This window comes from Bacillus rossius, chromosome 3 (assembly GCF_032445375.1).
Source record: "Bacillus rossius redtenbacheri isolate Brsri chromosome 3, Brsri_v3, whole genome shotgun sequence".
In the NCBI taxonomy this organism is placed as follows: Eukaryota; Metazoa; Arthropoda; class Insecta; order Phasmatodea; family Bacillidae; genus Bacillus; species Bacillus rossius.
The window spans coordinates 58122538-58135840 of NC_086332.1; the positions used below are offsets into that span (position 1 = coordinate 58122538).

General features: G+C 33.5%; 1 protein-coding gene across 1 annotated transcript in view; it reads right to left on the bottom strand.

Annotated features, from left to right (window-relative positions):
• The window catches only part of LOC134530755 (uncharacterized), a 98110-nt gene extending 85241 nt beyond the window's left edge, over positions 1-12869 (bottom strand). The window contains exon 1 of the mRNA XM_063365895.1: positions 12648-12869. The gene's annotated coding sequence lies outside the window, so the exon portion shown is untranslated. The remainder of the gene's footprint in view (positions 1-12647) is intronic.
• Between the last annotated feature and the right edge of the window lie 434 nt (positions 12870-13303).

The window sequence follows — 13303 nt, forward strand, 5'->3', positions numbered from 1 at the left end:
AACCATTGCCAAGTCAAAGTTTATCCAAGAAATTTGTGCAAAATTACAGCAATTAGTGTGTCCATAAAAATGTTATTTGTGTGTGTGTGTGCGCGCGTGTATATATATATGTATGTATGTGTGTGTGTGTGTATATATATATATATATATATACACACACACACACACACACACACACATATATATATATATATATATATATATATATATATATATATATATATATAGGCACACACACACACAAATCACATACCCACATACACACATACATACACACACACACAGAGAGAGAGATACAAATCACATTTTTAGGGACACACTAATGGGAGAAACAGGGAAAATTATTTGGAAAACAGAAAAATCGCTATATCTTCCATATATGATGCATATCTCATCCATTTGAATGTATTATAACTCATAAGAGTAATACCAAAAATTTCTGTCTAAATAAATTTTTGATACAACCAACCATAACTGCAAGAGGTGGAAAAAAGAGTTGGCAAACAAAATAATTCACAACTCCCTTGTAGGTACACCATCGAGTTCTTTCAAATTGTTTGTAAATATTATAACTTTATCTAAAACTTTTGTCTGAAACAATTTTTGATAAGACAAACTATTGCCACAGGAGAAGATTAAAAAAAAATTTCATAATTTCTGTACCATGTACACTATCAAATCCATTCTAATTTATTGCAAAACCATAATTTAATATATATCTACAACTTCTGTCTGAAATATTTTTTTACACTACAAACCATTCCTATAAGGGGTATAAATTATCCTCTGCCCATCCATAATATTTACTTTATTTATAATTTTTATTTTTAATTATTTAATGTAACCTCTTCATAACTTTTTCTATTGTTATTATGTGTTTGTGTATTTCTAAATTATCCCCTTGTGTTGTCCTGTCATATCTGATTATTCCAATCCATTTTGTTTTTGTACATGCCCCAAAAGTATTTATAGTGTTGGCAGACATGTAAAAATTTTTTTAAATAGATAAATAAATAAATAAAATAAAATATGCTTCACAAGTGTAGCTTCTGTTCAAATTAAAATTACTAACATAACAATTTTACCTATTGTTAAGGGGAAGTTCATACGTTAAAATATTTTGAGTCTGAAGGGAAACAAACATTCTTCTTCAAGTATTGAGTTCAGGTACACAATAAGAAACAAAATAAAATTTCTTACATTTTAGAAACTGATTTAAAAAAAAATACATATACTTGTCAATTACTTTGAAAATAATGAAAAATGATGTGCCACAAAGTACACAGAAAACTTTATTCGCTAGGCTTTGTGAGCATGACTGTATTATAAGAAACGTGTTTCTGGTACATATAAAAAAAGTCTACCTATCGTAGTTATAACCATGATACGACTTTTAGAAAAAGTAGGCTATACTTTATTTTTTTCATGGTGACTATACCCCAAAACAATTACGTCATCTAAAAAGTTTATATATTTCTATATCTAGCTAACTTTTGAATGGTCACAATAACTGTCGTAATTTTGTACATATTACTTCCAGACTGATACATAAAATAAAGAAAGAGAAAATCTCTGTAGAGTTCGTTAATGGGCAAAATCAGAATAAAGAAGTTGATATTATGAAAGGTATTTTTAAAAACATAAAGAAAACAATGCAACTCCCTTAATATTAAAAATGATAGATAAATTTAAATTTATCATATATCCTAAGAGAAGTAGCCAACTACAACATTTTTCTGAAAAATTTGCTGATATGACTACGTAGGGATGAAATTTCTCACTCGGATCTTCACCATTGAAAGCTGCCGTCGAAAAAATTGCTTCACAAAAAGGTGGCATAAAATGTAGCAATATAAATATGTGCATACTATATTTTATATGCAAATGTTTTTGAAGGAGAAGGGTTTTTGAAATTAATGAAGGTATTGGCACATTATTACAAAGTGCCTTCGTCAACACATTTCAAACAGTTACATTTTCTAGAGAAGATAGCCATTACCAGCATTAATATAGCAACCAAGGAACTCAAATCAAATCACACAGCAGAATATATTTCTAATGTTTTTGTTGATATTCTAAAAGATTGGGATATTCCACAGTTTAAAATCACTTATGCAGTTACTGACAATGGCATTAATATGGTTGCTGCAATGAAAAAGACACTTGGTAATTCAAAACATTTGCCATGTTTTGCACACACGATAAATTTTGTAGTTGATTCTTCAATAAGCAATACTTCTATTCAAGTTAATGATGTTATTAAAAAAGTTAGATATATTGTGAAATGGGTAATAAAAAGTGTAATACAGTCAGACAAATTAAGAAAAATCCAGATACAGTGGAATTTCTGATGGATGTACAAAAAATTTATTCTATAAGTTAAATCACGCTGGAATTCTACAATTTTTGGAAATGTTGAAAATTGCTTCGCAACTTTTACTTGATGCTACAGATAGTCCTGAATTGGTGACGGGCCAGGAAATCGAAATATTGAAGCAGATAGTTCAGTTGTTACAACAGTTCGAATTTGTTACCAGAGAATCTTCCGGCCAGAATTACGTCACTATATCCAAAATCATACCCATGATAAATTGCCTCACATCGCAGGTAAAGACATTTTCCTCATCAATAGAATGTGTCACTCAGTTACAAAACAAACTATTGGCTGAGTGTAAATCAAAAATCTTCATTTCCAAGATGCAAATGCATGCATCATTAAAGAAGATTCACAGCAGGCAACTTCAACTAGTGGATCTGAAGAAGAAACTTCGACTGAAGATTTTGACTTTTGGTTGCACCGTAAACAACTAGCAGTGGACCAAAAGCAGTGACGTACCAACTCAAAAACCGATGAAGTGTCAATATATATGGCTAATCCTGTTTGCTCATTAAAAGCCAACCTATTAGAAGAATGGGAAGAATTAAAACCTCTGTTTCCAATTCAATACAGACAGACGCGAATGTATCTGCACATTTTCGGTACCTCTGTACCTTGCAAGAGATTGTCTTCCAAAGCTGTTGCAACAATCACTACATCAAGAAATAGTTTAACAGGAAAACACCTTGAAAAATTATTATTCTTGGGGAGTACATCTAAAGCAGAGTTTTTTCCTTAGTCCAGTTTTTTACATTCATTAATAAACATAATATTAAAACTACTGTTATGATTTTGTTGGAAAAAACAACCGATATTTCCGATACAAGTAGTATCCATGCTTTTCATACGATATTGAGTAGGTATAGATACTTTACGACCGATACTATATCAAGTAAAAGTATTGATACCTCCGGAGTATCGTTTCATACCTATGACTAAGTATTACTGCAAGGTGTGGAGAAAAACAGGGGTTAAAGGGTAAAAAATTCATAATACCCTAAATAGGTACAGTTTTAAATCCATTCAAAGTAATTGTTAACTAAGGAAATCAAGACAATGTTTGAGGCGAAACACAAACGATAAGTAAAGTTCCAAGTTAAGGGGTAAAAGATCCCCAGTCCTCATTTATTGATCACCTTCATCATTTCCACATTTCAAAAACCTTAGAACAAATTATACAGGATATTTCAAATGAGATGATGGTGATGAATGAAAATGGGAAAACTGGTAATAAGTTATTCATGCACCAGAAGAACAACACTGGCCGCATTATCCTGTGTTGTTTGCAATGTCACTGGTATGGAAGAAGAAAAAAGTTTTCAGAGCAAAAATCGGGAAAACTGTTATTGAAGGTGAGTGTGTGATTATTACTTGTCCTACAAACTTTTATACTTTGTAAACTTTAGAACTTCTTTGTCAGATATAATTATTTATAACAATGTAAGATTTTTTGGTAATTCCATTTGGCCAGGATCTTTCTACGGGTAGTAGTATTCTTACATCGTGGATTATCCGAAAATTATTAATAAATTTCAGAAAATACTGTTACGATCGCGCTTGGCTGCCTTGCTTGGCGTCGCCGCACTCGTTCAGCCTGTTTGCGCCCCCCTTCCACCCGCATCCTCTCCCTGGTATCTCGTGTCATACTGTCTCGCAACATCCTGACCGTCGCAGTGCGCACCTGCCTCAGATCGAGTTACTTAAAAGAGGCCGCACTGCGGAATAAAAGGACTTAGACATGTTTATCGGCGCGTTTTGTGGGAACCCGATGCTTGTTGCGTTTATCGGCGTTCTTTGAGCAGCCGCCGCGTCCTTCGAGGACTCACGACGCGTTTCTGGGCATTTCGAAGGCGAAGGTCGCGCAATATCTCGGAGACATGCCCGATTGTTCTGGACGGGAACCCAAGGGCTATATAAGGAGGTTGGGCCGACCTTCGAGAGGAGTTCAGTGGGGAGTTCTCCCACGGCGGAGATTCCGGGCGATAGTGCCGCGGGTGCGGCAGAGTGGCGAAGTCCTTGGACGAAGGTTCCAGGGCAGGAAGTGAGTGAGTTCAGTGGAGTCGGGAGGTTCCGGGCGATAGAGTCGCGGGCGCGGCGGAGTCCCGGGCGAAGTTGCGAGTGAGTCGTCGTGTGGGATCTCGGCGAAGGGTGTGACGGCGGCGGAGTGTGGCGACGGAGTCCCGCGGCGGAGACCCACGAGGGGTGCTGCGGCGAGAGTTGCGCCGGAAGTGCGGTCCAGCGAGGTGTGTGAAATGAGTGACTGGGGAGTTGACATTTTTACGTGTAATTAATTATCTGCCAATTTAGAAGATTATTTGTAAGTGACAAGTAGTGGTAATAAATAAAACTGTGTGTGTGAAATAAAATCTATTAATTGGGCTATCCTTTATGAACCCGCAGGAAAATCGTAACAATACTTTTCTCAAACACAAAAGATGTTCCTCTACTCTGAAAACAATATCTTTAAATTCCTATTGGTTTCTGAGAAATCACTGTTCATAGCTTACATTACGATACCTATGCATTGATGCAGCCGTCGCCATGTTTTTAACATTCTTATATATAAAGAATCAAAGGATCTGCAAAACTAACATTCACAACAGTCCATTCCGCGGCAGCATTTGTGCATGTCCAATATAAATATTACAAAATTTGTTACATCGTGAGAATGGTTGTTTGGATTAGGTTAGCTCCATTAAAAACTTATATTAAAAACATTGTAACATATTTTAATGGTAGTAATAGTGTAACAACCAGTTTACACAAGTCCATTCTGAAGCCCGAACAGTTCCGAAGTTCACACATGTCTATTCCAAGGTTCGAACAGTTCCAAAGTTCACCCAAGGTTACAAAAGTTTGCAGCTTGCACAATTAACTATGTAGCAGATTAAAATGTGCAATAAAGATGTCCATATCATCTTTCATAGACTTAAATGACTGAGAAATTAGAGATTAGTCTAGCTTCATTAAAAATAGGTACTGGGCAATTCCATGGGAAGGTCAACCAGTGAAGTAAATTTTCAAATGAACATATACTTGGGATGTTATGTATCATTGGAAAGCCAACATGTTGCTGTACGAGAATCAGTTGCTAGCTTTGTTATAAACCGTAAATTATAAATAATAATAATAAACAAACTTACTAAAAAGTGTTTCAGGAAAAATATTAATTTTGCACTGGTTTCTTTCTTGGTTCATGTCCTGTGATTTAATAATTAAAATTGGATTCAACTTGATCTGTTGAACTACTACTGCCTAGAGCAACATGTAAAAACACAGAAAGATAAATTTGTTGCATGTTGTTTTATTTAGGCTGCGATCAAAGTGAATGTTCTTTTTCATTTTACGTCCGACACTAAAATGTGTGTTCAGTTTTGTAAGTTGCCACCAGATTGTTTGTATTGTATAATAATAAAATTTCAAAGTAGGAATTTCCTTGGCTTCAATATCCATGCATTATAGAAGACAATTGTAATTAAATATTTTTTTTTTTTAGTTGGGGGGTCGGATGTAAAAATTATTTTACGTCCGACACCAAACAATGATTTAGGTATTTAGTATTTTTTCCAGTTTGTATTTGCTGTAATTTATTATAACTAAGTTGCTGCTACTGTTAAATGAAAATCCACTTCCTGTTCCTCTTCATTACTTATTGTTCACCTTTTCTATGGTTTATGTTGTGACATAGTTTATGTCTGTATATTTCTCTTCTGAAATTAAGCTAGCAGTCAGAAAATGGCTCGTTGCAGAGAAAGATAAAAAAAATTATCCCACAAAAAGAGCTACTGCTTTAGAAAAGGATAGACTTAGGAAGAAGTTGGTGAGATGTAGACAGAAAGAAACAGCTACAAAAAAGGAATTAGAGAAATTTTGTGAGAAAGAGTGCCAAAGAGTAAAGAAATGGTATCACGAAAAAAAGAAAGAACAAGAGAAATTAACACATCGTGAAGATAAACCTGAAACTTTATCAGTGCCTTTCAAAAATAAGCAATCTTTGGGAAAAGCCATGAAGCAAGCTTACAACAACTTGCCACTATCACCAAGAAAGAGAATGCATGTTGTGAAATGTCTAGCACAAGATTGTGGTGTTCAGTTGTCTCCATCAAGTAGCATAAGGAATAACCAGGGTCTATCGGAACATGATAAGAACATTATAAATTAATTCTATAATAGTGATAAGGTTACATGGCAAGCACCTGGCAGGAAAGACAGAGTGATATACAGAGAGAAAGATGAGTTTGGTAAAAAAACAGAAATACACGGTTCAGGTTCGCTATCTAACAATGTCACTTCTTGAAGTGTATAAATATTTTCAAGAGAAGCATCCAGAAGTGACAGTGGGTTTATCAAAATTCTGCAGCCTTCGTCCAAAACACTGTAAATGTTTTTCCACAGTTCCACATAGTGTCTGTGTTTTTTCACATCATGAAAATGTGCATTTGTTGCTAATAGGTATAAAAGGGTTCACTAATCTCCCTACTGACTGTAGTAACTTCATAAACATGATAGTTTGCTCTACATCATCAAAAGAGTGCATGTCTCAGTTATGCCAGATTTGTAAAAATATGATTAGCATCTACAAGCCCAAAGATGAGACTGAGGAATAAATGATTAAATATTTCCAGTGGCAGAAATTAGAAGGTACAGTTCAAAAAGTGGAAATTATTAGTACAATCTCAGAGGCATTTGAAGAATTGAAAGGCCAAATGAAAGGCTTTCTCATTCATTGTTTTATCAAACGTAGCCAAGCAAACACCTTTGACACTATTAAAGAAAATGTCTCTGGGTCTGATGTCTTACTCAAAATTGATTTCTCTGAAAATGCTTCACTTATACATCAGAATGAAATACAATCTGCTAATTGGAGTCATTCTCAGGCTACATTATTTACATCATATGCATGGATTTCCCGAGATTTGAGTAAATGTTGTGTGATTGTGTCTGATGATCTAGAACATAAAAAAAATTCAAGTTTATTGTTTCATCAGCTATATTCTCAATGACTTGGTCACAAAATTTCCTGAAATTTCCACATTCAACATTTTTTCAGATGGAGCATCATCTCAATTTAAAAATAGATACATGTTTTCAGTAATCCATATGTTGGAAAAGAAATACGACATCAAACTTTTGTGGCACTTCTTTGCAATGTTTCACGGGAAGGGCGTTGTGGATTGCATTGGGGGCACTGTAAAAAGAAGTGTGTGGAACAATGTGAAAGCAATGCCCCATTGTGTTATAAATAATGCAAATGATTTTGCTAGTTTTGCAGCAAATCGAAACCCCAATATTTCTGTGGTATATATACCAAAACTGGACATACAAGAGAAGAAGAATGAAGTTTGAGAAATATGGGAATCCACGATTCCTGTTCCATATACACACAGTATCCATTTTGTGTCTGCTGCTGCTATTTAAGTATGGGTATATTGTGGTGAGTGAAACAAGCGCTGGAGTAAAAATAAGAGTGAAAGTTGTTGAACAATGCCCCTCAGACTCTAGTGATGAAAGTGTTTCCCCAGACAGAGACATTAAAATTGCAGAGAATGTTGATAATGGAAGTGCACTTAGTATGACATCCAAACCTAAGCAGGACTGGGTAGTTGTCAGGTATGACAGCATGCTTTATCCAGGTGAAGTACAGTCCGTTAAGAGAAATGACATAGAAGTGAAAGTGATGCACCCATCCAAAACTGGAATATGCTATTATTGGCCTGAACAAGTGGACTGCATTGCCTATGTTGTAAATTACATTATTAAGAAAATTGCACCTCCTGTACCCTGTGGAGGTACACAAGGTCAATATATCTTCACAACTTCCATTAATTAAACATACCATCAGCACATTAAAAATTTACTGAAATGTAACTTGTAACTTGCATTGTGCATTTGTTTTTCTGACATATGTTCATGTTACAATAGGAGTCTTTTTGAAACTATCCAATGCCTTTGCTATATACACAACACAATATACTGTATAACTTTATATTTCCAAAATACATTTAAATATCTACATCCAACATCAACATACTTCAGAAGTTTTACGTCCGACACCAAAACGTTTTACGTCCGACACCAATAACTATTTAACAAAACAAAAAAGTTTTTGGAAAAATAGTGTTTGTAAAGATTTCTTTCTGAAGCTTTTTATGTGAACTACAAAATAAAAATAATTGTGCTGAACTGAAGATGAGTATTTCACAGAGTTTTTACTTTAAGCTATGGGATGTAGCATAAATGGACTTTTCTGTTTACGTCCGACACCATGATAACTTTAATTATATAAATGTTAAGAAATATTATGTTTTGTTAAAATGCAAACCAGAATGACTGTGAGAACTTGCTTTATTAACTCATTGAAAAATATAACTTCATTTATAATTAAATAAGTTAATAAATAAAACATATAGTACAAAATATTTTCTGAATTTTACGTCCGACACCGTGGAATTGTCCTACTATACAAATATGTGGACGGTAGATTAGGTTAGGTTAGCTAAATTAAAAATACTGTGAAATCATGTGAACGGTTGGTTAGGTCAGGATAGCTGTATCTTAAATTTTTAACTTCTAAACAACCATTAAAAATTATTTTTAAGGTAAAAGTTCCAAATCACATATCCAAGTTAATCTCTTGATTCCGATGTCATGATCCTGTATGCAGTAATCCTGTGGTACATGTTTTAATTTAGTACATCAAAAGATCCTAATCCGACAAACAAAACATTGAATAATGATCATAAGTTAAAAAGAAAATATATTTTACTTTTTATTCAACTTAAGATCATAATTTATTGTTATATCACAAGTTTTTATAATGTGCAGGATCTTTAATGTACTAAATTAAAACAGCATCATGTATCACAGGATCAAAATGTACAGGATCATGCCATCAGGATCAAGGGATACTTGGATACGTGATTCGGAACTTTTACCAATTTTAATATAATAGCTATACTAACCAACCAACTGTCCACAATGTTTTAAAGTGGTCCAGCACTGGTTACTCAACCATTTTTAAAAAATTTGATAATTAGTGCCTTGTTAACATTATGTATTGACAGTTTAAAACTGGCACATTTAAATTTTTTTTTTTCACTGGCTTGATTATGGCAGCCATTTTGTTGCCATGGTGCACGACAATTTTTTACATTTAAGAGGGTTTACCTACATTGTCATATCTTAGCTTTGGTAGGTCATAGCATGATGAAACAAAATCTGAGGTGTTAAGCACATGATATACTACAATTCTGATCATAAACCATCTTTCTAAAATCACTCAATCTTGCCAACTTTGAAGGTTGAACTTCTGAGGCCTCAAAATTGCATAATTTTTTTTTCAGAATGAAGGCAGTATGTGTTGGGCTTCAAAATATTTTTGTAAGTACTTATGTAATAGTAGTGTAAACACAAGTTATTTGGAGTGTGAGACTTTGCTATATTTTTTTACAAGCTTGTAAAAATGAGTTTTTTCATATTTTTGCTTACTTTATGGCTTAATATCTCTGGTGGGCAGTTATCTAAAAATCTGAAATTTGCATACAATTAAATAGGGTACTCCATGGTACATAACTCCTGTTAAAATTTTGACTTTGAGATTCAACTGGTTCATAAGTTACAACCTTGCCAAACTTGTGTAAAATTGCAACAGTGCATACATTTCAATCTCATCTTATGAAACACTTAAAAGACTGTTTCTTGGGTTCAACATATATATTACTTCTCAGATGGATCATCAAGTCAGTATAAAAATAAAAGGAATCTTATGAATGACTGTCACCATAAGTATAAAATCAGCCTTAGATCAGAGTGGAATTTCTTCGCAACATCACATGGAAAAAATCCCTGTGATGGTGTCGGAGGAACAGAAAAAGGGAAATAACAAAGGTGAGTCTTCAAGGAACAGTCAAGGATCACATCCTTTCCCCTGAAGATATGTTTATGTACACAGACAATTAAAGGTATAAAATATATATATGCTAAAGAAGAGGAAATCACTGCTCGACAAGAAGAGCTCAAACCTAGGTTTAACAACTGCCAACGGCTCCCAGGAACACTGATATTTCACCGCTTTGTTCCACTCACTGAGATTATGAGAAGCTATGCAACATCCAAATCAAAAGAGTATGAGGATCTTCTAGTTTCAACCAAGTCTGTCCCCCTGGATCTTCGGAACAATGACATTGTTGCCTGTGTCTATGATAAACATTGGTGGCTAGGAGTCATCGAGGAAGTTAATTTTCTAAACAATGACATTTACGTAAAATTTTACAACCCAGATGGACCTAGAACGTCATTTAAGATGTCATGTGAAGACTGAGTGTGGGTGCCTCATACGAATGTGTTGAGAAAGATCAGTCCATCAGAACTATCCACACCAACTGGACGTTTACACAATATTCCAGCATCACTATGTGATGAAATTTCAATGCTGTTTAACAAACATAGAAAATAAGATATGGTGAACAAATTAAAATTGTAAATCATTTGTAATATCAAACAAACATATACTATATTTAGAAAGGTGATATAAATGGACTATTGTGCTTCATAATTTGTATATAGTGTTTATTTGTTTTGAAATCGAACTTATATAATATGTAATCATACTTTTTATGACTTAGTACAGTACTTACAGCATTATATTAAATTTAATTAAGAAAATATATAGTTATTAGAATTGCTTTTATTTATACAAAAAAAAAATTACGAGTTCGCAACAGGGGTTAACTTATGAACCAGTTGAATCTCAACGTCAAAATTTTAACAGGAGTTATGTACCATGGAGTAAGTACCCTACTTAATTGTGTGCAAATTTCAGATTTTTAGATAACTGCCCACCAGAGATATTAAGCCGTAAAGTAAGCAAAAATATGAAAAAACTCATTTTTACAAGCTTGTAAAAAAATGTAGCAAAGTCTCACACTCCAAATAATTTGTGTATACACTACTATTACATAAGTACTTACAAAAATATTTTGAAGCCCAACACATACTGCCTTCATTTTGAAAAAAAATTATTAAACTGCAAATTTTTGCAATTTTGAGGCAGAAGTTCAACCTTCAAAGTCGGTAAGATTGAGTGATTTTAGAAAGATGGTTTATGATCAGAATTGTAGTATATAATGTGCTTTAACACCTCAGATTTTGTTTCTTTATGCTATGACCTACCAAAGCTAAGATATGACAATGTAGGTAAACCCTAGTAAGTTAAATGTAAAAATTGGCATGCACCATGGCAATAAAATGACTGCCATAATCAAACAGTGAGAATAAAAATTTAATAGTGACAGTTTTAAACTGTCAATACATAATGTTAATAAGGCACAAAATATCATTTTTTTTTAAATTGATGAAGCTACCAATAATTTCCTTTTGGACCACTTCATATGGATTGACCCTAAAGTATTTTTAAGGTAGTTAACCTAACTTAATAGACCATTCTCATGATTTGACTAAACAAACAGACCCACACAAGATCGCAAAAAATGGCGGCAGCACAATGCACAGGTATTGTAATGCAAGCTATAAATGGTGATTTCTCAGAAACCAGTAGGATTTAATCAACACTATTTTCAGGATAAATACAGGAACGTCTCTAATGTTAGAAAAAATGGACATTCTGAATTTTAGAGCATAATCCGTTAAAGAGGATGAGAGACCGCCCTTCAGTGTGGCAAGACACACAGTTCTACTGAATTTTGAGAGTGCGGCAACTGAGTGGCACAAGACTGTGTGTGGACAGGTGCAAGGTAAGGGACGAACCACTGTGAGGAGTGTCAACAGCAGAACTTGACACATTGAGTGACTAGAGGATAAACATTTTCAAGTGCGAGTAATTGGTGATTAGGCATTTTTAAGTAGGATTATTTATTAGTGATGTAAATATTAGTAATCAATAAAACTGTAATAAAACTCGATTTCGCTATCCCTTACGAACCCAGCAGTTTTCCCCACCTTATAAATAGTAAACATTTATTAATTTCCGGAAAAGCCGCGATTTAGGAATTGTATCAAGGTATAAACTTCGCTACGTGACACGGAACAATTACCCATCTACACCGTACATAAATATTTAAAGACCTATCTTCAGGAACTTCAAAAGTAAGTAACTACCATAACAAACGAGTCTCATGTTTCAAATTTATTACGTTACTATAAAAAAAATGCAACTAAACTGCTTTCATAACAATTCCATGAATAAATACTAATAATTGGATAAATACATTATGTTTAGTGAAATCTTAATTTTTAATAAAAGGTAACCTACTTAAAACTTAGATGTTAGCAACCATCTTCCACAAAACGTTCTTCATATAAAGAACATGCTGCTCTTAGCTTCAAACTTCACATAATTCAATCACGTAAAATCACGTATAAACGTTTCAATCAAAAACACTATAAATATTGCTAATCTACCACGCAAAATTGTAACAAAACACCTACAACCAAAGACTAACAAACATGCAAATAGACCTTGAAAAAACCTATACAAAAAACTCATTCCGTTATTGCACCGACGCATCCAAAACTACTAATAAAAAGTTTTAGAGTTTTTAGTAGTTTCAGATTAATTACAAAAAGTAATACATGTAAATTCAATTTATACAATTTTATATCGCTTTAATATATTTTAAAACCTTTTCAGATGATTTTCCCCAATTCATTTTAAAACTTCCTACTATATATTTAATTTTATTATTTTCTGGAGATTTGTATAATAATAGTCCTAACATACTTTTTAGTACCCCAATTTAACTAATATTTTGCTGAAATCATTTCAAAATACACTTTATACACCATTAAACTACGTCAATATTTAAAGAAGAAAATTGGATCGAAAGACGCCATAATTGTTTCAACTGTTTTTATACCATAAAAATAAACGTTTAATATCTATTGAAAGTCAATCTTCATTAATGTAGA